This window comes from Manis pentadactyla, chromosome 2 (genome assembly GCF_030020395.1).
Source record: "Manis pentadactyla isolate mManPen7 chromosome 2, mManPen7.hap1, whole genome shotgun sequence".
In the NCBI taxonomy this organism is placed as follows: domain Eukaryota; kingdom Metazoa; phylum Chordata; class Mammalia; order Pholidota; family Manidae; genus Manis; species Manis pentadactyla.
The window spans coordinates 125,408,552-125,430,298 of record NC_080020.1 but is presented as its reverse complement, the minus strand read 5'-3'; the positions used below and the strand labels follow the sequence as shown (position 1 = coordinate 125,430,298).

The 21,747-nt window shown below is 35.0% G+C and overlaps 1 protein-coding gene across 1 annotated transcript in view; it reads right to left on the bottom strand.

The window, feature by feature from the left end:
- The window catches only part of CDH18 (cadherin 18), a 1,060,019-nt gene extending 1,041,242 nt beyond the window's left edge, over positions 1-18,777 (bottom strand). The window contains exon 1 of the mRNA XM_036896722.2: positions 18,447-18,777. The gene's annotated coding sequence lies outside the window, so the exon portion shown is untranslated. The remainder of the gene's footprint in view (positions 1-18,446) is intronic.
- Between the last annotated feature and the right edge of the window lie 2,970 nt (positions 18,778-21,747).

Below are 21,747 nucleotides of genomic sequence, written 5' to 3'. Positions count from 1 at the left end.
AAATTATAAATGGTAAGTAAATGGTTTTTGAACAATAAGTCTATCTAAGGATTAATGCACATTTTGTTAATTTCAGGATATTGTGCAATATTCTTTTCTGAAATATATGGTGATTATTTTTCTCTTTTATGTGACAATTTCAGTATTTGGTGATATTTTACAGTGATTACTCCTATGTGGAATATCAGGAGGAGATATTCATAACTCAAAGAGAAGTTGACATAAATAATATGCCTCAGAGTTGAGAAAATTAATTCCTAAAAGGAAACAAGGGTATTTCTTTGAGTCTTTGGAGGATAAGAATACTATTGGAACCCCTAAATTAAAATATTAAAATTAAATTAAAAGCTCAAAAGAGAAGACTTCAAGAAACTCAGATGTATTCATATACCTGACAGTAGTAGGCACAAATTAAAAACTGGTCATTATAAGTCTCATAAGAAATATTTTACTGTTCTTCTGCCTCACATATAATTAGAGATATTTTATAGAGAATATTTGAAGACAGACAGACCAGAGTTTGGAAGTGAAGAAATCCAAAATAATTTCAGCTAAGAAGTTAATTGGATCAAATGAATTGAGAAAAATCTGAGAGTAAATAAAATAAGAATGAGAATTTTATAAGTCATGATAGTTTTATAAATACATGGTGGGAGATATATATATATATACCTTGTATATATACCATGCATATATATATATACACAAAAACCAGTTTACTGAATTTATTGCTAATAATAGCAGCAATATATGTGAAGGAAACTCAGGTTTTCACTGTTGATAAATTCAGTAAACTGCTTTGTAGCTTCAAAAACAAAGAAAACAGTATATGTCTTCATTACAGTAAGCTTTGATTTCAAATTAAGAAGATGCTACACCCTTTATCCTTCACTGATAAGGCCCAATCTACACCACTATATTCAGTTCAGGCTACCCTATTTTAATAACACTATAGGGAAAATGTTACAAAGAAGAATGACTAGAATGTGAAGGCTTACATAAAGATGGCTCAAACAAATGAGAAAGTTCCATGTGGAAGCATTAGACATGTGCTGCATGGACCCAGGGAAAGCTCCAAGGAGTAGAAATAAGAGACACACGCTCTGGCTTGATACAGATAGTTTTATAATAATCAGACATGTTTTATTCAATGTCCAACCCTGAGATGTTCAATGAAAGGGAAAGATGACCGCTCAGTGGAAAACTTGACACATCTACAATCCAACCTGGGGCAAAGAGAGGGAAAATATATATACAGAAATGTAAAATGCAAGTGCCTGCTAAGGAGAGCACCTCTGGTTTGATAGAGGCTTTTGACCTTCTGAAAGCCTTTGTGGGTGTTAGCCTGGAGCTTGAGGGTAAAAGTAAGGAAGAGATGAATAGCTCTGAACTGCAATGTCAAAAGAACCTAGCATTCTTATAAATAAGTTAGGGAGCAAGGAATGACATAGAGAAACTATAGAGAAAGAGATAAGAACAGCCTCTGAGCTGCCCTGAACCCAAGTACTACACTTAAGGAGATCAGAATAAAATTTCTGGTGGTTTGTTGGTGGAAAACATTACAAACAGGAGGGTCTATGATTTGATGCTTAGTTTGCAGCATTCCCAAGATGTATTTATCCCTAATCTCTCAGGTTTAGATTAAACACTATTGTCCACACGAACTGACATATGAGAATGTTGTTACATTTTTATTTGTAGAAATCTGGGAAGAAACTGTATAGTTGCCAAAAAGAGAGAGAGAAAAAAATAGGTCTAAAACCATGTACTTCAGAAAGAAAAAGAAAAGGGAAGTTTTTTGTAAATTGAGAGAGCTTATAAGTGGGTCTGATGCTTTTCCAGGAATTCACAGGACCCATAGAGAAAACTTGGGTCTCTCATTGTTTGAAACTGTGGAAAATGGGCTGATTTCAAATAAATTCTACTTTGATAAAGAACAGGAAATCCCATGTGACATCTGCTTTATATACAGTCCATCTTTTCTGCCTGTTACAGCCTTATTGGACCACAATAGCCCTAAGTGATCTTTCTTCTCTCAGCTCAACTCACTTAAGATGCATCATACAGTAGTTTGAGTTGCACTTTGCTGTCCTGAACACTCGTTTAATTAGAGCTATGTTATTTGCATTTGCACGTGTTTATTTCATGCCTCAGAAAAATATTTATAAACTATAAAGGAAAGGACCTATTTTATAAAATTTTTTGACTTTACACAACACCTGCCTTCAGTGCCTTACCCTAGTAGGTACTGAAAAAAATATTTGTTGAGTTGATTAATCTTTATATGAAGCTAGAAACATAGTTTATGGTCTTATAGATGAGACTAGTGCTCACAAAGGACCCAAACACTATACCTTCCTAGCTATCTCTTAAGTCACTCACAGTTGTGCCTGAATGCAAAATTAATTGGGAATGTAAGAACTTTTTTTAAAAATCAAGATTATATTAACACGGGATTTTTGTGCATAAAAACTGTATAATTTTGGCTATATTTCTCTCTATTCAAACTTAAGACGATTATCTGGTAGACATCAGTTCATCAAAGTTTGATAACATCTCCCTTACCTGTGACAACATAAGGATTAAATCAGATTGTATATGGAAGCAGTTAGCATAGTGCCACATTCTCTGGACTTCAAATATGTTAACTGTAGCTATTCAATAATAAGTGTCACTCTTTGGTTAAAACATAAATATAACAAGTTGCTACTCAATTCATACAATAGCTTGGAATATATGTAATATAATTTAGGATTGTTTTTAAACAATTAAAAAGTTCTAAAGTTTCAGAACTAGTATTTAAATAAATGTGACGTCATCATTTGCTCATAATATAGTAATTAGCTACTTAGACTTTAACTTTGAGAGACCTTTATTCAAATTTGTATTGGGTCACCTATGAGTTCTAAAACTTTGAGAACATTATTTTAGTTCCTCATCAACTCAGCTTCTCCTAATGTTACTAAATACATCATCTGCTTCATAGCTTCTTGTGAAGATTAAATGAGAGTATGTGTACAGCCAACTGGCTCATGGAACTTAGTACACACTCAAAAAAGAGAGGTTATGATTTTATTGAAGTATTAACTAATAATGCCATTTTACCTTATAAACATCAGATTTTCTTAGTTCAACCTAACAGGAAAACATCATAATATAAAAATCAAGAAATCACTGTCTAAATACTTGCAAGGTCAAGGTATAAAGATTTTCTGCATAGTTAGATATCTAACCATCAGCATCACTATTAAAGGAGGAAAGCCCTTAAAAGTTTTGTTGTATGTTTTCTCCAAAGGTAGTAAAATTAATTAGGGAGACGGGCAGGCTGCTGATTCATTTGATTATATGTTACTATCTACAGTGCACAATTTTCCAGCTAGGTCTGTTGCCTAGAGGAGTTTTGGTTGATTCATCACCTCTTTCGCTCAGAGAGTTGATCATTTTAAATGACTTTATTGACCCGTGGTTTGGTTCAGCATCATATGCTCCACTGAACCAAGCACTAAACAGCTGCTACGTGCAGGTGAGAAATCATTATGGAAAATTCAAGGACTGAATCAGCATTCTTGTGGCCATCAGGCAGGCTCCTGTGCTGTCACAGTTTTCTGAGTTTCTTGCTTGACAGGCGTGGTTTATAAAGGGACTTGTCCTAGAATAATATATCTTCCTACAGACTTTCATGACTTCTAGATAGTCATAGAGGGCACTCTATTTTCAGAATCTGTATTCCATATTCCTGGATCCATAGTCATAGTTACACTATATTTTTATTGGTTTATTAGGTGTCAATGGAAATCTCCAATCAGATGCAATTTGATAAAAAAAATATAATACTTAACAATTGATATAACATTTTAGAAGTCATCTGATGTCTATAAACACTGGAAAGAAAACACATATGCATTAAAAGAAGAGTCAAAGGTAATTCAATAAGAGAGAGCTTCAGAGTAGAGAGCTCGCAAACCCCACCGACTTCTACCACCAAGCAGCTGTCACCCAGTCCCCTGGTTAGAAATAGGCTGGTATTCATAACGACTCTTCTATTTATGGCCATTTAAAAACAAAATCTGTCTTCTCCATTAGGCTGAATTTGGGATGGATTAGGAAATAAATTTAATTGTTGTCAAAGATACACAATGAATATTTGTCAAGTAAGGTGATCAATTTAAGACTAAATTCTAAAATAATATTTAGTATCAAGAGAATAAGAAAGGATGTTGCAGCTTGGGAGAAAATATTTAAGACCTATCTGATAAATGTTATCCAAAATATACAAAGAACTCTTAACATTCAGCAATTAGAAAACAAAAAATCTGATCTAAAAATGGGCCAAAGACTTGACAGATACCTCATGGAAGACTATTTCCATATGGCAAATAAGCATATGGACAAATAATCCACATCATATGTCACTAGGGAAATGCAAACTAAAACAATGAGATACCACTCTACACTATTAGAAAAGGTAAAATCCAGAACACTGACAACAGCACATTGGGACAGGAATGTGACAGGAACTCTCCTTTGCTGCTGGTAGAAATGCAGAATGGCAGAGTCAGTTTGGAAGACAGTTTGAAGTCAGTGTCTTACAAAACTGAACTATATAATCTGACAAATCAGTTGAAAACTTTTTTTTTCTTTTTTTTCTTTTTTTTCTTTTTTTTTCAGTTGAAAACTTATGTCCACATATAAACTTGCACACGGGTGTTTATAGCAGTTTTATTCATAACTGCCAAAACTCAGAAAAATGATGTCCTTCAGATGAATGGATAAATCATTTGTGGTACATTCAGAAAAATCAAATATGATTCAGCATGAAGAGAAATGAGCTACCAAACCATGATAGACATGGGAGAATCTTAAATGTGTATTACTAAGTGGGAGGAGCTGCTAATCTGAAAAGACTACATACTGTATAACTTCAACTATATGACATTCCTGAAAAGGCAAAACCTATGAAGAAGACATTAAAAAGATGAGTTCTTGCCAAGGGTTGGTAGGGAGGTACAAATAGGTGGAACAGAAAGGATTTAAAAGAAAAAATGTATGTTTATATATATGCAGTAAAAGATGACTTCCTTAATCTAAATAATTTCAGGTTCATAGTCGAAAAAGATAATTTATGCAATTCATTTACTCATTCTTATCTTGTGATTCTTTGTTATTAATTTATTTAAGTTACCAAAAATAAGTATATCGTTCTTCTTTAAATGTTAAAAATAACACCCTGCATTTTTATATGAAAATGTGAAGTCTATGATATTATGCTAAGACCTGTACAAGTCTCAGGTCAAATTGTCTATTATAAACAAGACCTGATGAAATTATTTTTATAACAACATTCAAAGGTTTATGATTAAAAAATTAGAAACTGTTAATTATAAAAATCATAGAAGACATAGTCTAATGAAAACCAGAAATCTATAACAGAAAAGAAAATAGGTGACCTACTTTGAACATTCACAAATCCAAAGGGTAAAGGAATTTGATGGGAATTGATTTTCACTCTTAGTAGTTAACATATGTAATAAACTCTTGAAAGAAGAAAGAAATTGGTATCAAGAGTTTTAAAATTGCTTGGGGAAAAGAGCAATATGAGTTTATTGCTAAACACAAAGGAATACTAGATATTATTTTTTTGGTAATACCTAAGGAATCTTCCTAGAATCAGAGTGGGAGAATATATGAGCAAACACTTTAGAGCAGTTTATTTACCTCAGTTATTAAGCAAAATATGAAATGGGGTTATTAATGTTTTAATAATGTGAAGTATATAAAGGCATGGCTACAAAAAATCAATTCCAGTCAGTATACTTTATATAAAAATATTGAAAGACATACTAGTATCACCTTATAAAAATAATACTATCAAGTTTAAATCATAGAATAACTAATTTTGTTTAGTACTTCTCCATCTTTAATATGCCTGTGAAGACCTAGGGATATTGATAAAATGCAGATACTAATTCAGTCAACTCTAGTGTTTTTCTACCATTTCTACCAAACTCCTAGTTAATGTTAATTCTTCTGGTACATGATTACATACTTAGATACTTTACTTACTTACTTAGAGTAGCAAAAGATTTTCCTACCACAATATACTATTTTAACCTAGAAAATTATTAATACAACATATGGAAAACCTAACTCAAAAAGTGACAAGGTCTGACATCACACTGAATTGATCATTAGTACAGGACTTCTTAGCATGACAGCAAAACTGCATGTGACTCTATGACAAATATCTTTATTTTTCCAACACCACAGAGTTGAAAAATACGGGAAAGGGTAGAATGGGGAGAAGCATTTTGGGGTGAACAGGAAGTCTTTTCCTAAGTTTATAAGAGCACATATAAGAAAGTATCAACTCAACACATTAACAAAGTCTAATATTTATGAGTTAAAATATTCTAAATTAACAAGTTTTCCTTGGTTGATGAGCATTTTGGAGAACTGTTTCAATCTTTAACAGAAAAAATATGTTACTTTATATAGTTTGAATATACATAGCCAGGTCTTGAGTGACTCATCAATATTCTTCCATTTAATTATTGATATGGAATGCAACTTTTTAAAAATAAATAAAATCAAAAGTGAAGCTACTTAAATGTTAATATTTATTGGGCTTGAAAACTTTCACTACTGCATTTCAGATACTCAGTCACAAACTTAAATTGAACAGCTGGTTATGATAGATCTAAAGTGTGCTTAGCATGCGTAAAATACTGGTATGTTGAGGATGTTCTATTGCTTTAGGCAACTAATTTATATATATTAGATCTAGTACAATACTGGTCTCAACAAAGCTCCTTAAACTCCTGTGATTAGCCAAAACAAAATGGAACTTGAACATAACTCAGGCTAAAATCTGAAGTAGGAGAAGCTCATAAGAAGTCTATATCCAACATATTTGCCCCTCATTCTCCAATTACAGAAAGGACCCAGAGCATGTGTATTTTATTATTAACATTAAAGATAACTACTTACATCTTTTTGTCAAGTCAGATCATATTACCCTATGAATTTAAAAACATTTAAGGACTTATCCACAAAGTCCATATTCCTTAGTATAATACATAATACATTTTGGTAATCTGTTTACCTGTCTACTATTTTTCAAGGTAGAGTAGTCCCTATATCCTCATGAAGACCCCACATCCCAGCCATGCTGAGCAACATGTACCTTTCCTTACCCTCCATGAGCATTCTGAATATCTTTCCTCTCCCCACAATTCTTTTATACATCCTTCTATATTAAAGACAACTCAAAATCTACTTCACCGGACTCCCTTTTCAGATTGAGAAAAGAAAAACATATGTGATTTCTTCTTTATTGTCTCATGTTTTGCAAAGCATCTTGCATTTAAAAAAATAGCAATTATTACATTCTATATTATGTTTGCCATTTGTAACAGAGAAATTCCCCAAAATTTCACTTGGCTCTCCCCTCCATTAAATCTTCACTTTAAGGATCAGAAATCTAATGTAAGGATGTTGCTATTAGCCAATTATTCTTATATTAAGTATATTTTCAGGAGTTAGGGAAAGAAGCACAGAGTGGGTTAACAGAATAACAGAGCCCACTGTGATTCAAACGTAGTTCAAAATTTCATGTATCACCTGACCACCACAATCTTCCATTCTGGGTCATCAGAAATTAGTAACAGAGCAAGACAGTAACTCTTCAGGGATTGCTATTTGCTTCTCCTCCATGTATGGTCACCCTGAGAGTGAAAACAAATTCCTTTAAACAGAGCATGCAGGAAATTTACAATATATACTTTATGTAGCATGGCTGGTTTTTACTTGGGGAGATCCACTGACTGGCCCATCAATCAAGCTGTTCAGATAATTGAACTGGCTTTGTTTTGGGAACTGGGCTAAAGACTATGACTGCCCATTTTGAAAACTCAAGTCACATTTGTTGTCACAGACAAAAATAAATTGTTGTTATATATATTATGAGCAACATTTTAGTAGAAACAGCACACTTAGTTGGCTAACAGCTAAGTAAAAACATCCTTATCTGTAACTCGTTCCTATTGTTTATTTGATAAGACATCACAGCCTTGCCAATGATCTACTCGGCTTCTTTTATTCTGGGATCCCTCCCTCTGATTTATTGATATCAAGGAGCTCATCTCAATGTCAACAAATGAAGAATCAATGGTGACATCTCACACTCTCATGTCTGATCTGCTGTGTATAGCACCATAAAATGTTTCAAGTGGTACTCAAAATGCCTGGTACCCTCACCTGCTATTGTTTTTCAATGCTTTCATGAAAAGATTATCCTCTGAGTCCTCCAGGTAGCAGTAAGGAGGAAGAGTAGGGAGGCAGCTTGCACATAATAAATCTACTTCAACATTCCATCTCTCTAAGGCTTTGCATTCTTTCTTCTATATTTGATAAATGAATTATGGTATTTCAGCCTCCTTGAATGTAGGTCACTGGTGAGTGTACATTTCAGCTAGCCCACTTAGGAAACTCCTAGTGTGCTTTCAGATGTGCATCTCTATTAAATAGAGAATCCGGGTTAGGTGCAACCATATTGATAAACTCAGCCCAATACCCTACTGCATTGTGTCATCCTTTGTCTAATGCTCTTAGCATACAGTATCTCACGCACTCCCTGGAATTTTTGCTGGTATCAGTTAACAAATCTTGCAATTATTTTTAAGTATAAATTTCTTTCTTGTAGGTCAGATTTTTTATGTGTCTTTCTAGAGCATGCTGAGCGCTAGAATTGCCCTGACTCTAATTATGGGCCATGAAATAATAAGTGGGGAGGACAATTCCTGAGGAAAATAGGCAAACTTTGCAGAGCTGGTCCCTCAGGTAAATTATTATAGGATCATCAAGGAAGGGAAATCAAGTCTCAGTCAGTCAAAGTACAGTTTCTTCCACTGATGAGAAAGGTTTAGAGGAATTTAGGGTTTTACATTCCTCAGCTTAATCTCAATCCACTCAGATGGGCTTAGAAGCTGTCTGATTTTCTTGTAATGATCTGATCTAACAATTTATAAGCATGAGCTTATGTATGGTTTGTTTTTCTTGTTTGTTTATCTGCAAGCTCTCAAGTGTAGTTAAAACAATTGTACCACTTTATAGTCTTGTAATCACTATTGTGAACAAATCGTAATGGACAGTAAGGAGTTGGTTTCTGGAGCTTTGCTTCAGAAGGTCCTTCATCACAAATAAACACGGTCGGTTATTTGATTAATTGGGAAGCCAGTGCATGCTCTAGATTACTAGCATCCCGTTTACCGCTAGCAAATAACTCAGAACTGTGCTCAAGGTCAAGGACATGATCGAATCAATTTCCAACCCAATACTGATATCCCACTCCATTTTTGGTGTCAACACTTTGTGCATCAACTTAAAGTGTCAACTCTGTCAATACTGAGTCAGGAGAACAGAAATCACAATGGTTATTTTAATACAACATTTAATACACATGTTGGAAGACTGAAAGTTCAAGAAGAAAGCAGTGAGGTACAGAAGAGTACATGGTGGACCCGGGGAAAACAAAGAAGGATTCTTGGGTTTCTTTCAGATGGAAATAAATACTTAAAAAAAAATGATATGAGCAAACTTATTGTGTATACTCTGTTTTGAAGTATTTTCCCCACTTTTTTTTTGAAACAAAGGACTTTGAAATATTTTGCTTTCTCAAGGACTATTTATTAAGGATTTCAGGACCTGAAAGATGGAGAAGGGGCCCTTTGGTGGGAGGCAACGGGCACTGCTTGCCTGTTATTGAAGCCACTGAGGCGGCAGGGCAGGTGGTGTCCTGAATTCTAGAAGCAGCTGAAGACAGGAAGCAAATGCTACTTGAACCAGCGGCTGCAGCCGAGGTGAAGAGCGCTGTACTGGGTGCAGGTACCGCTGACAAGAGCAGCAAGCACAAAGGAAAGGACAACCCTTCTCCATCTTTCCACCTCCCGTCTCCCTTTAGTACTTTCCTGGCAGAACTGCAGGGGCAGCAAGCGGGAGAAGGAGAAATGATTGCAGAGCCTCCACCCTCACTTTAGAGGATGCAGGGGCAATTTTGGAGGTAAAAAAAAAACAATAGTTCATGCACTAGCATAATTTTATGATTTGTCTCCTACATGGGGAACCCCTAGACTATTCTTTATCCATCTTTGTAGCTACTCCAACAGTTAAAAATAAAATTTCATACCTATTAGTTGCCCAGTAATATTTCTTGAATGGATGAATGAATGATAATAAGAAGGCATTTTAGATCCATTTTTGAGCACCGTGGATTCAAAAGCATTTAATGTAAATATCAGTCCTACTGTTGTTTTGATGACTGTGAATATGTCAGTCACTCTTGTAGGCTTTTTAGTTGTATGAACCTATTGAACCCTTAAATTACTCTAATAAGATAAATACTGTTAACATTTTTGTGATAAGGAAAATGAAACTCAGGCTTACAAATGTAAAAACAAAACAAAACGCTTCTTTAAAGCCCTAGACTAAGAAGGGCAATAACCTAGTGTTTAGAAGAACAATTTGCTTCAGTGACTCAGAAAAAACTGAGTTTGCTATTTAACTCTTCTTTCTCTTTTTCTCCTCTCTCAAATGAATTTCAAAATTGGGCTTCAGAAATTTACTCTGGTAAACTTCCAGTGTTCTGAGTGATAATTTTGTTGCTGTGGGTCAAAGTATTCTGTCCTCAGTATGTTTAACAAAGGGTTTATCTAGGAGTATTCTCGGCAATGAACTGAAAAGTTCTCTATTTCCAGGCAAGAAGTTAAAGTTGCATTGATTTATGATGGAAGCATGTGATAACTAGATGGTATAAATGATACCCTGGGTACCTCTACTAGCCGACAACTAAACTTTTTGAAAAAGAGTATTAAAAGCACATATAAATTATTGAATGAATGTCAAGAAAGGGCACTTCAGAATATAAGTCAAATTACAAGGAATAAATATGCCAGCACACATACCCACCCCCAGAGAAGGAGATGGTGACTCAGCAGACAGTGGCATTTTACTTTTCCTGTCTGTAATTTTGCAAGACTTCTAAACAACTTCAAAGACTGGTGGTTTTATTTATGCTTCAGATATACCTTTATCTGTGCAGTTTCAAGAGACCTTCAAAATTTAATTAGTGTGTTAGCAAAATAGTCCAATCCTTTGGCTCTTATTTCAACATCTTTTAAATTCAAATTAATGCCCCAAAAAAGGAGCATAAACTAATCTCCACCTTATACTCTGCCATTAAGTGCTTTCTTTTAGCAAAGATCTTAAATTGTGTTTTCTGATGTATATCTAATAATATTTACTGCATAATGACCCTATATTCAGCCATAGCACTTTGTATATACAAAAGATGCATTTATATGGTAACTTAACTTCCATACTACAACTGCATATTGTTCCAGCGAGTAAACAGGAAAGCAGGCACAGAGCAGTTAAGTGGCATGGCTAACTTGGTAGGTACCTTCGTAGACAGCTTACAGGTAGCTACCATCATGTAAAGCTTAGAACATATGAGTTTTCCTCAACTAGATTGCTACTATTTTAGGGGAAAAAAGAAATTGGAGATACAACATTTTCAAAAATCATGTACATAGTTTACACTAATAAAAGCAATTATTTAATTTATTGCTTTAATATGCATTAATAAGTGGCATGAACACTACACTTTGAGGACTGAAAAAATTAATGCAAAGGATTTTCTTTCCCTTTCTGAATCATACAGATTGAATAGAAGGATGTCATACAGACATGGTAAATGTTTAGCTAACAATGTGGGTTTATGTGGTTAAGACTAGAAGGATTCTATAGAGTTTGTAGAAAGATTGGTAATGTCTGAATTAGTAGAGAAGGTAAGGAAGGCCAGTCAAATCTGGAAGACTAGTACAGGCAAAAGTTGAGAGCACTTTGGTGAAGAGGGAAAATTCATCTTAGCTTGAGTTCAGAGTAATCAGCAATGATGTCAGAAGTTTTAGTCAAAGCCAGATTATGAAGAATCTCCATATACCTGAATATTGGATTTCTATTATAAACAATATGAAGCTAGCTATTTTTACCCATATGGCTAGAAAGTGCAATATGGAACTGAAAATGCTGACTTGTATCCCTTAATTCAATCATAGTACTTTAAAAATAGAAACTTATTGTTACTGTTTGATAATTGACAAATGTGGAATTGAATTACTTGATTGCTTTAATTTATACACTCATTCCACTAGAACCCTAAATTATGAGTAGCTAATGAGTGGTATAAGTAATGGACTATCTTGCTGCTCCCTCCACACACACACACACACACACACACACACACACACACACACACTCACACACACACACACTCACACACACACACACACACACACACACAAATCCTATCCTGCAAAGGGAAAACATAAAGCAATTTGGCAAGGAAATATTGCCAACTGATTATGGACATGTTTCCTGAAGACCATGATGTGCCTTACAATTATTCTCAACATGACACTAGCAGCTGTTACCAATCAAAACTATATGTCAAAAATAACAAGATATATTATATATCTATTTGACTAAAATCCAGAACACTGACAACTTCAAATTCTGGCAATGTGCAGAGCAACCAGAAGCTCTTAGTCATTGCTGGTGGGAATGCAAAATTTTACATCCACTTTGGAAGACAATTTGACTGTTTCTTACAAGACTAAACACATTCTTACCATATGAAGAAGCAATCATGCTCATCAGTATTTACCCAAATGAATTGAAAACTTTCATCTACACAAAAACCTGCACATGGGTGTTTTCAGTAGCTTTATTCATAATTGCCAAAACGTGGAAGCAACCAAGATGCCTTTCAGTGTATACAGGGATAAATAAATTGGCTAATGTGTACAGTGGAATATTTTCAGCAATGAGAAGAAATGAGATATCAAGCCTCAAAAAGACAGGGAGGAACTTTACAGTAAATGCATATTGCTAGTGAAAGAGGCCAATCTGAAAAGCCTGCACATTGTGTGATTGCAACAGCATGACATTCTTGTAAAGGTAAAACTATGGAGACAGTAAAAAAGAGATCAGAGGTTGGGGTTTGGGAAGGGAGAAAGGGGGCAACCCATTCAGATGGGGCACAGGGGAATTTTAAGGTATTGGAACTGCTCAGTGTGTAAATATATAGTGGATATACGTGTCATTACACATTTGTCAAAACCTATAGGACATACATGACAAAGAGTGAATTCTAATATAAACTATGGACTTTAGTGAATTATACTTTATCAATAATGGCCCATTAATTATAACCAATGTACCCCATAGATGGGAGGTGTTAATATAGGTAAACTGGTAGGGGAGGGGAGATGGAGGTGAAGGGCTAAATGGGAACTCCATGTTCTTTCATTTTTCAGTAAAAACCTGAAACTGATAAAAAAAAATAAGTATATTCATTTAAAAAATGGGTATGTCATAGATGTTTGAAAGCCATTTACCATGTCTGCTCTAAAATATTCTTTGTTATACACCATGGTTCACTATGGATCTTCTTCTACTTTATTGCTGCCAAGCATGGGTGAGAGTGGATAATTGGAGATGAGTAACATTAGTATATCTAGTAGACAATTAATAACGGTCATTCTTATTCCAGTCTATATCTTAACCATTCTATTAATAAAAATATGGATGTCCTGTTATAATACATTATGCTCCATTAGTCTCAGTAATTCTGTGCCCAAATCCTCTCCTTCACAATTCAGAGTGACTGGAATTTGGTAAACAACAAGGTTTAAGGATTTAGTTACATGATGCAAGTCACAGTTCTAATGGACAGGAAACAAATCTGTTAGAAAAGGCATAATATGGACTGATCTAAGATCATATCTAAGCAAATTCTAATATAAAACAACCGGAGATAATCATATTGTCTGTGTGTGTGTGTGTGTGTGTGTGTGTGTGTGTGTGTGTGCAGTGGTGAGGAAGGGATTGAATACAGTGAGAATAACTTATTAAAGTAGGAAGTGGAAGAGTTAGGGCACAAATCATGTCGCAGTAAAGGTGATTACATTTTCATGTTAGTCAAGCTCTTAAAATAACTACTCCCAAACACACACACAAACATCCTCACCTAACCATACACAAACTTGGTTTCACAATGATGGAAAGGCTAAAGGGCGATTTTGCAGAGTGCCGTTCAGTTCACTGGTGAGAGAAACAACACCAGCATTGAAGATAAACATATTTATGCTTTTTAATTACTGAAATCATGTATCTCTTCCATTAGGGTAAACTCAGTAGGAATGAGCTACCTTGCTTCCTTTGAAAGTGTGATATTAGGCCATAATATCGGTAGTTACCTATAAGCAGTTACTGGTTTTCCTACTTTGTACATCTCTGTAGCGCTTTCTCTTTATACCTTATGAATGTACACATCAATGGCATTTCCACATCTTTCTACATCAAAGAGAAAACATGAATATTTAACTTGCATTGTTATATCTGTCTCTTTGTTCTGGATAAAATTTTGCAACGTTAAAAAATTTCATGTGCAGTCAATACATTTGCATTTCTTTGTCTTATTTTCAGTTTTACCTCTGTCTTCATCTCCAAAGCTATTCTACTTTAACATAAAAAAATCTTTTCTCTAGAATAAATTTAAATTTCTTAAAATGTTTTCATACTGTTACATCAAATCTGTAGCATTAGGAGCCCCACTCAAATCAGAACTGCTTTAGAGTATATACAGGCTTGTTCCAGGTGGACTTGAAATGATCCCCACATAACTATGTATATTATCCTAGTTACATTCAAAATTCACCCCTTTCAACATCTGTAGATTTTCAAACAAAGGATACATCCTTGCTTATTCACTTTCAAAGCACCAGAAAGGAAATGTCTGTATCATTTCCATCTTTCCATTTTCTTTAAGCAACTACTCTTCTACCCTGATAAATCAGTGAGCCTTTCAGTATGGGATTGAATTCTGTGATTCATTGCTCAGAATCCTTCCTCTTCTCTCACTCCCCAAAAGAAATCTCTCTCAGATGCCTGTCACTTCTTTCTCATTCCATGGACCTGGCTTCATCTGATGAAATGCCTAGACCCATTAAACAGATTGCTTTTGTATAGACACCTTGTTAAGTGTTGACTTACTCCCAAACAAGTCCTGCCATGAGAGGACATCTTTAGCTGCTGTGGAGATGGGAGGACTGTGTTTCTATTTATTAAGAAAGTTTGCAGTGTGATTCAAGATGTATGGATTTCAAAAATAATACAAGAAACACCCTTTCCCCCCCATAATCAACCTTTGTATTACCATCTATGTATATTTATGAAAATTACTTGTAGGATAGTGAAGAAAACAATTTTGGAATTAAAAAATACATTTCCTACATGTGTATGGATAGAGAAACTTTCCCATTATTTTTTATTCTTCCATGTCTATTTGTGTAAGAAACAAGTAATGTTCCCTTTTAGCTGCCTGCTGTTTTCTGCTGAAAGCAAACTGCACATGAGCCCAGAGTCATTCATTCTTTCTGTACTGTTCACAGATATCTGCAGACAATTGAAAGGAAGTTTCTGCATTTCAATTTATCCTCATTTTAACATTTCTTGTGATACTAGTTGTATAACATATAGTCTTTAAATTTGCCTAAAACTGGTCATTTTAATATTTCAAGCCATTGTTATTTTCAAAGATGAATCAACTTATATGCAAGAATATTTTAAAGATAATTAATTTAGACAGCACAGGATAAATTCACTTTCCTGTGAAAATAAGGAATTCTTGATTTGAAATGTTCCTTTTGTGAGGAGTAGGGGAAAACTACTTCAAGTGGTACTCACAATTTAAAAATAGAGAAAATAAGAAAGCAGCGTCACCTCTCTCAGAGCTTTGCTGAGTATAACACAGGAAGAAAGAGCCCCCTAACGGTTCAGCTTTCTATAAAAACTGAAGATGTACTTCCTGAATTCTTGTTTGTTCACTATGGCCAAAATGAGTAATCAGGAAAGAAATCTGATACCATCACAGTGAATGGAAGTTTGAATAAAATGTCAAACTGAGCCCTCTCAAAAATGCAAAGAAAAGAAAGAATTCCTAAGCTGAATTGAATAAGTAAATAGCTCGGTTTAGACTCAGACATGCTTATATACATGACTGCTAGGACCCTCCTTGTCTTCCGCAATGGTGTTCACAGAAGAGCACTAATCTGAAATGCAGGTGACACATGAATTACATAGTTGGAAAATGTGAATTGTTGTTTTAAAAAGAACTTGCTTTATTTCCTTCCTGAGACAATTTCTTTTTAAGAAGATTTGGGAATCAAATACCTTATAGGAGTAATCACAGAAGGTGTAAGATAACAGAAAAAGGCAACAGAGTGTAAGCTAAAAACAATACCTAAGTACAAGAGTCATACAGTTTAAGAAATTATTTTTAAAGTCTTTTTAACCAAAAACCATACCTATTCATAGAAAAGTATTAAGTAAGGGTGCTTACATCTTCCCATGTTAAAATATGAATGGTCTCATAAAAAAGCATGCAATTCAATTGATAATTTGTTCTTCAATGTAACTCATAAATGAGTGCTATAAGCAAACTGTACTGTATAAATAGGTTAGATAGTTAAGATTATTGCAGCAAAAATTATGGAATTTTAAATAACTTGGTGTATTACATTGAAAGATGACTAAATGAATTAGTTAAATCCTAATTTTATCCTTTGGAGAGATATGTCAGATTGTTTGCATAAACAATAAAGTGGAAGAATTAAAAACACAATTTGGTGTAAGTTGCATAGAAAATTAGCATACTCAATGTAATATAAGCAAATCAATAATTAAGCAAGATAATTAATAGATTTATAATAAAAGCTGCATATGTACTTGATATAAATTGCTACTGTATACATAAAATGTATGGCCCACAGTGCCTGACACCCTCCCCAATCAGTAGTTTGGCATTAATCTCTAAAACATAATACTCAAAAGAGATGAGTACATTTTTTTTTCAAATGACTCAGTTCAAAGATAAAAATATTCAATATTCTCTAATATACATTTCTATTTCTTTAGACAAATTGTACTTAACAAAAGTTAAATTCACAGCTGATATGGTTATTATAAATGGAAACACCTAGGTAGGTATAGAATTTATATTATTATGACTAATTAAAACAGTATTCCACATTTGAAAGACAAAATAGATATCATGAAGAATTATTTTCCTCAAATATAAAGTTATATTTAAAATATAAGCAAGGGTGAAACACCCATACAAGTACAGGCAGTCAGGGTATGTAATATTCCTAAGTTCAGCTATGTTGGCCCCCAAGAGTATTGTCAATCATATTCTTATTTGAAACATTGAAAACATAGTAAAAAAGTTTTGCTGACTTATCACAGATAGCAATGTGATCTTTGATTACAGCAGTGACTCAGAGAACCTCACTCAAAAGTCCACTCAGAACAGATCTTGGGATAAAATATCTCTGCTCATTGATTCAAAATCAAATAAATTGACATAATAAAGGTCATAAACCAGTTTCATTTGAGTAAGATTGAAATAAATCCTTTTCTTCTGATAGCAGAATGCTGTCTCTTTATCAGTTGACATCTGTGACCTATACACCTAAGGTCAATCAGCCCCATCTGTACTGCATTGCTCTAACCCATTATTCATATTCTATCCAATCTCTTTACTCAAAAAAATAATAATAATAATAATCCTGTTTCCGGTAGATAAGTAAGGATGTGCGAAGTTCCTATACGTTCACAGACACTTTACCAGTTGACACTTCAAGCATTAATTGATGGGACTGCAGTTCCAGCTATGAACTCTAGAAAAGCTGAACATCTCCACAGTCTTATTTCTTTGCCTTAGCTCTGTACTTTAAGATCAAATGCTAGCAATCCATAGCTTACACATAATAAGATGGCAGTCTAATGTCACATCATTAAGACACATCATGTTTATATCAAAGAGTTAAGACTGCAATCAAAAGACAGATTTAAGAAGAAGAAGAAGAAAAAAAACCCCTGACAGTCATGGAAAAGCATAGAGTGGCTTCTATGCATGACATACAAAAGTAGCCATTTAACACAGTAATAGTCCTTTCATGATATGCTATTATTTCCCAAAGTTATTTAATAGCTAAGAACATTGTATGTAAATATATTTTAAGGTTGTCACCAAAACTGCTCTTTTTAGTATGGACATTGCTTATTTCTCTTCTTCATACAGAGTATCAGCTACATAAACTTTAAATCTTCTGGTCTTATAAAAAGAAACTTGTATGTACCCAGAGTAAAACATCAAAGATATTCTTACAAACATGCAACAACACATTTCTAAATCCACATGCCTATGTATTGCATTGACTCTAACACATCACTGCAAACTCAGTTTTGAAAACACATGAAGCTGTGATTCATTTTACTGTGAATGACCAAAAAAGAATCCAGAGATAAAAATTTAATTTCCTTACCTGGAGCATGTAACTGTTTCTGTTCAATTCTGGAACAGAATGGGGCTGGAAAGGAGACTTGACTGTTGTTTTCTTTTCACAATCCTCTTTAGTGATGCAGGAGTGAGATGAACTATTCCAAGGTGAAGGCTGTTATTTCTTGCTGGGGCTCGTAGCTGACATCCTCTCGTAAAAGAAAAGGCACCTCAGTAAGTTGTTGAGTGAGGGGGCTACAAAGCAAGGTAATCTGCCCCAGCAGTCACACAGCGCTGCCAGGGAACAGGAACGTGCCCTGCCTTCCTCCGCACCTCGCGTTCCCCTCTCCTTTTCACCCTGACGCTCACTCAGCTCTGAGTCCAGCTCCTGCTGCCGGGTAATCAATCTAGCCTGTCTGAAGCTAACAGTCCTCTATTTAACCAGCCTATCAACAGCAAGGATTCTACTGCTAGTCCCAAGGGTCTTTTGCACGAGTCGTACAAACAAGAGTTTTGCCAGCAGTTTAGCCAAGTATTTTTCATTATTTTATCTCCCTTAGAGATAGGGCTTGAGAGAGCAGAGACTTGAAGCAAGCTGTTATTGCAGGTTTTTGCATTTTTAAAATTTACCCCTTCTTTTCCAGCTGACATTAAATTATAATGACACACCTGCTATCCATCATCATTTAGGAATTAGTGCAGAGTTGCATGTGTGATAAAATCATTGTAATTCAAATACATAAGAGAAAATTTAGAAGCAGAATTGCCTACACTGCCAAATGCTTTTTGCTAGCAACAGCAATGGCTTCAGTAGCCTGTATGGCTTGGGTCACTAGAGTACCCCGTTATATTGGTTGATGTTAAAAGTCATGCATTTTACTGTAGAAAAATAGTGATCTATATTTCTGTTTTTCATAAGGAAAGAGTGGCAGTGTTTGTAGATATTTTTGAGCTACAGCTTGAATCAGACTTCAGTGTATAAAATGTTTTTTCTTCAATTTTGAAGCATAAATCTACAAAAGGATCCATCTAAATATATCAAATAGAGCATTTCACACCTGATTCATCAGTTCCAGGCTAAGGTTTTTCCTCTTAAAGTGACACGTTCACTGCTTCAGTGTTATAACCGACAGTAGTAATGAGGCATGAAACAAACCATTCAAGACCAGACTGGGTTTTCATTTCCTAAATGCTACCAGGGGGAAGGGGAAAAAGGATATTTGGGGTCAATTTAGCACTAGTTTGTAAACTGGCTCCCAGTACACAGAGGGTAAGGGACGCAAGGAAGAGGCAGGCCACTCCAGACTGGCTGGTGGCAGGTTCAGCAAGCAAGGGAACTTGCCTACGCCTTGGGTGGCGCTAAGAAGGGTAGCTACGCAGACCACCTGTCAGAATCTTGAAAGTTTCTAGAGGCCTTACCTGCCTACAGTCATGTATATAGTCCAGACAGTCTCAACAGTACCTGGCCCTCTTGAAGTTGTTTCCTTGAAAATGGTTCCTACTGTGGGAATGGTGGGTAGAAGGGACATTTCAGGGCAGGGAGGGGGCACATCACCTGAGGTCACGTCCCCTTGATGACCTCCTCCAACACTTAACCAGACCCTAGTAATGTAGTCTTTCTTAATTTCTGATTAGGAGATGATTGCTTATCTCAATTTCACACTGCTTGGTCAACCAACCTTTTAGTTACTCTTTCTTTGTAATAATTCATTACTGCACTCATTGAAGTGAATTGTATAGGAATACTTAACTACACCTCAATTCCCAGTTGGAATTAAATTCCAGGCAGTAGTCATTGTAGTTCCAATGTTCAACATCATATAATACAAACAAAAGTTTGTAATACATGCCAAAATGTCTTGTAAACAGGGACCGAGAAGGCTATAGATAGGTATGGTCATGGAGTTACACTCAATTAAAGTCCAAATTATAAAGTGTTATAACATTTATTAGAGGCAAACTTCCTTGATTTAATTGATTCAGTTCAGCAAATATTTATTGAGCACCTCTTTGTATCTGGACTTGTACTTTCAGTACTAGAAAAGTAATTAAGAAGAGAGCAGGCTTCTTTGTATTCTCCCTATTTTCAGTGTACTGTAAAAGCAGTAGTCAATCTTCCAGGAGCTTATAGGCTAGTGGGTAGATAAGGAGTTCTCCAATAAACCAAATTCAAGGGAGAATGATTATTACCTGCTTTATCAGTAGTTCAAAGAGCAGTAAGTACTTGAAAGCAACATCATACATCCTCTAGGAGAACAGAAAGACCCTGAGAAAAACATGGCATTCACAATGAATGATCAAAGACAATAACAAAGATTTTACAGGCAAAGGAAAAACTCTAAAAGAGGAGAGGGAAAACATGGGCAAACTACTATGGAATCAAAGGAAACACCATGTCGGGGAGGGGTGTTGGAGGATGAGCAAAGTAGGCTCGGTGGCTGGAACACCAACCGGGCTTAGAAGGTACGACTAGAAATAATGGAATTAGATGGAGGATCTTGGATGCTGAGCTGAGAGTATTTGGGAAATTGGGAGTCTTTTAAATATCTTTTAATGGAAAAGTGGTAAAATGTGAACTGTGCTTTGGGAACCTCAAGTAGAAATTTGCAGGTATTCCTGGAACGGAGCCCTTGTGAGAGTTGCCAGTCACTACGGAAGCCGTGGCCAGGGTCTCCCTCAGCAGTAATGAGGGGAGAACCAGCGGGCTCATGGTGGGACTGAGCAGAATGAACTAATATTGAGAAATGTACCAAAATAAAGTCTCTGTATGACTTTGCAACCTACTTAGGAGAGGCACGGCTTAGGAGGACTTTACTTTTTCAACTAAGAGGAGTGACTAAGAAAAAAGTCACAGTATAAATGTCACTCACTTCTCTACCATCTTCCTTTTTGCTTGTTATAGAATTCATCCTTCCTTAATATGTCATATATATGTATATGTTTTGTTCTGTTTTATGCAATTTCCTATAATAATGTAAACTCCATGAGGGAAAAGAATTGGATTTGTGTCGGACTTTTTCCCACACATTTTTTGGAATTGTGACTGACAGGTCTAAGTTATTTGACTTGAAGGACAAAATAATTGCCATTTCTTGGAGTGACTGAGGACTCCATACATGATAAGTTCTCAATGAATAATTCTGAAAATCTTTTCTCATTTATGAATATAGAACACTCTATGAAGTAGACATTATTCTATTTTACATCTAAAGAAAGGCAAACTTGAAAAGGTTAATTACCTTGTCCAATGATACACAGCTAGTAAGTATCTGTTGAAATCAAAGCCCATTATTTGTACCAATGTTGAGGTTTCAGGAACCAGTAGGCAATATAATAGAAAATGATAA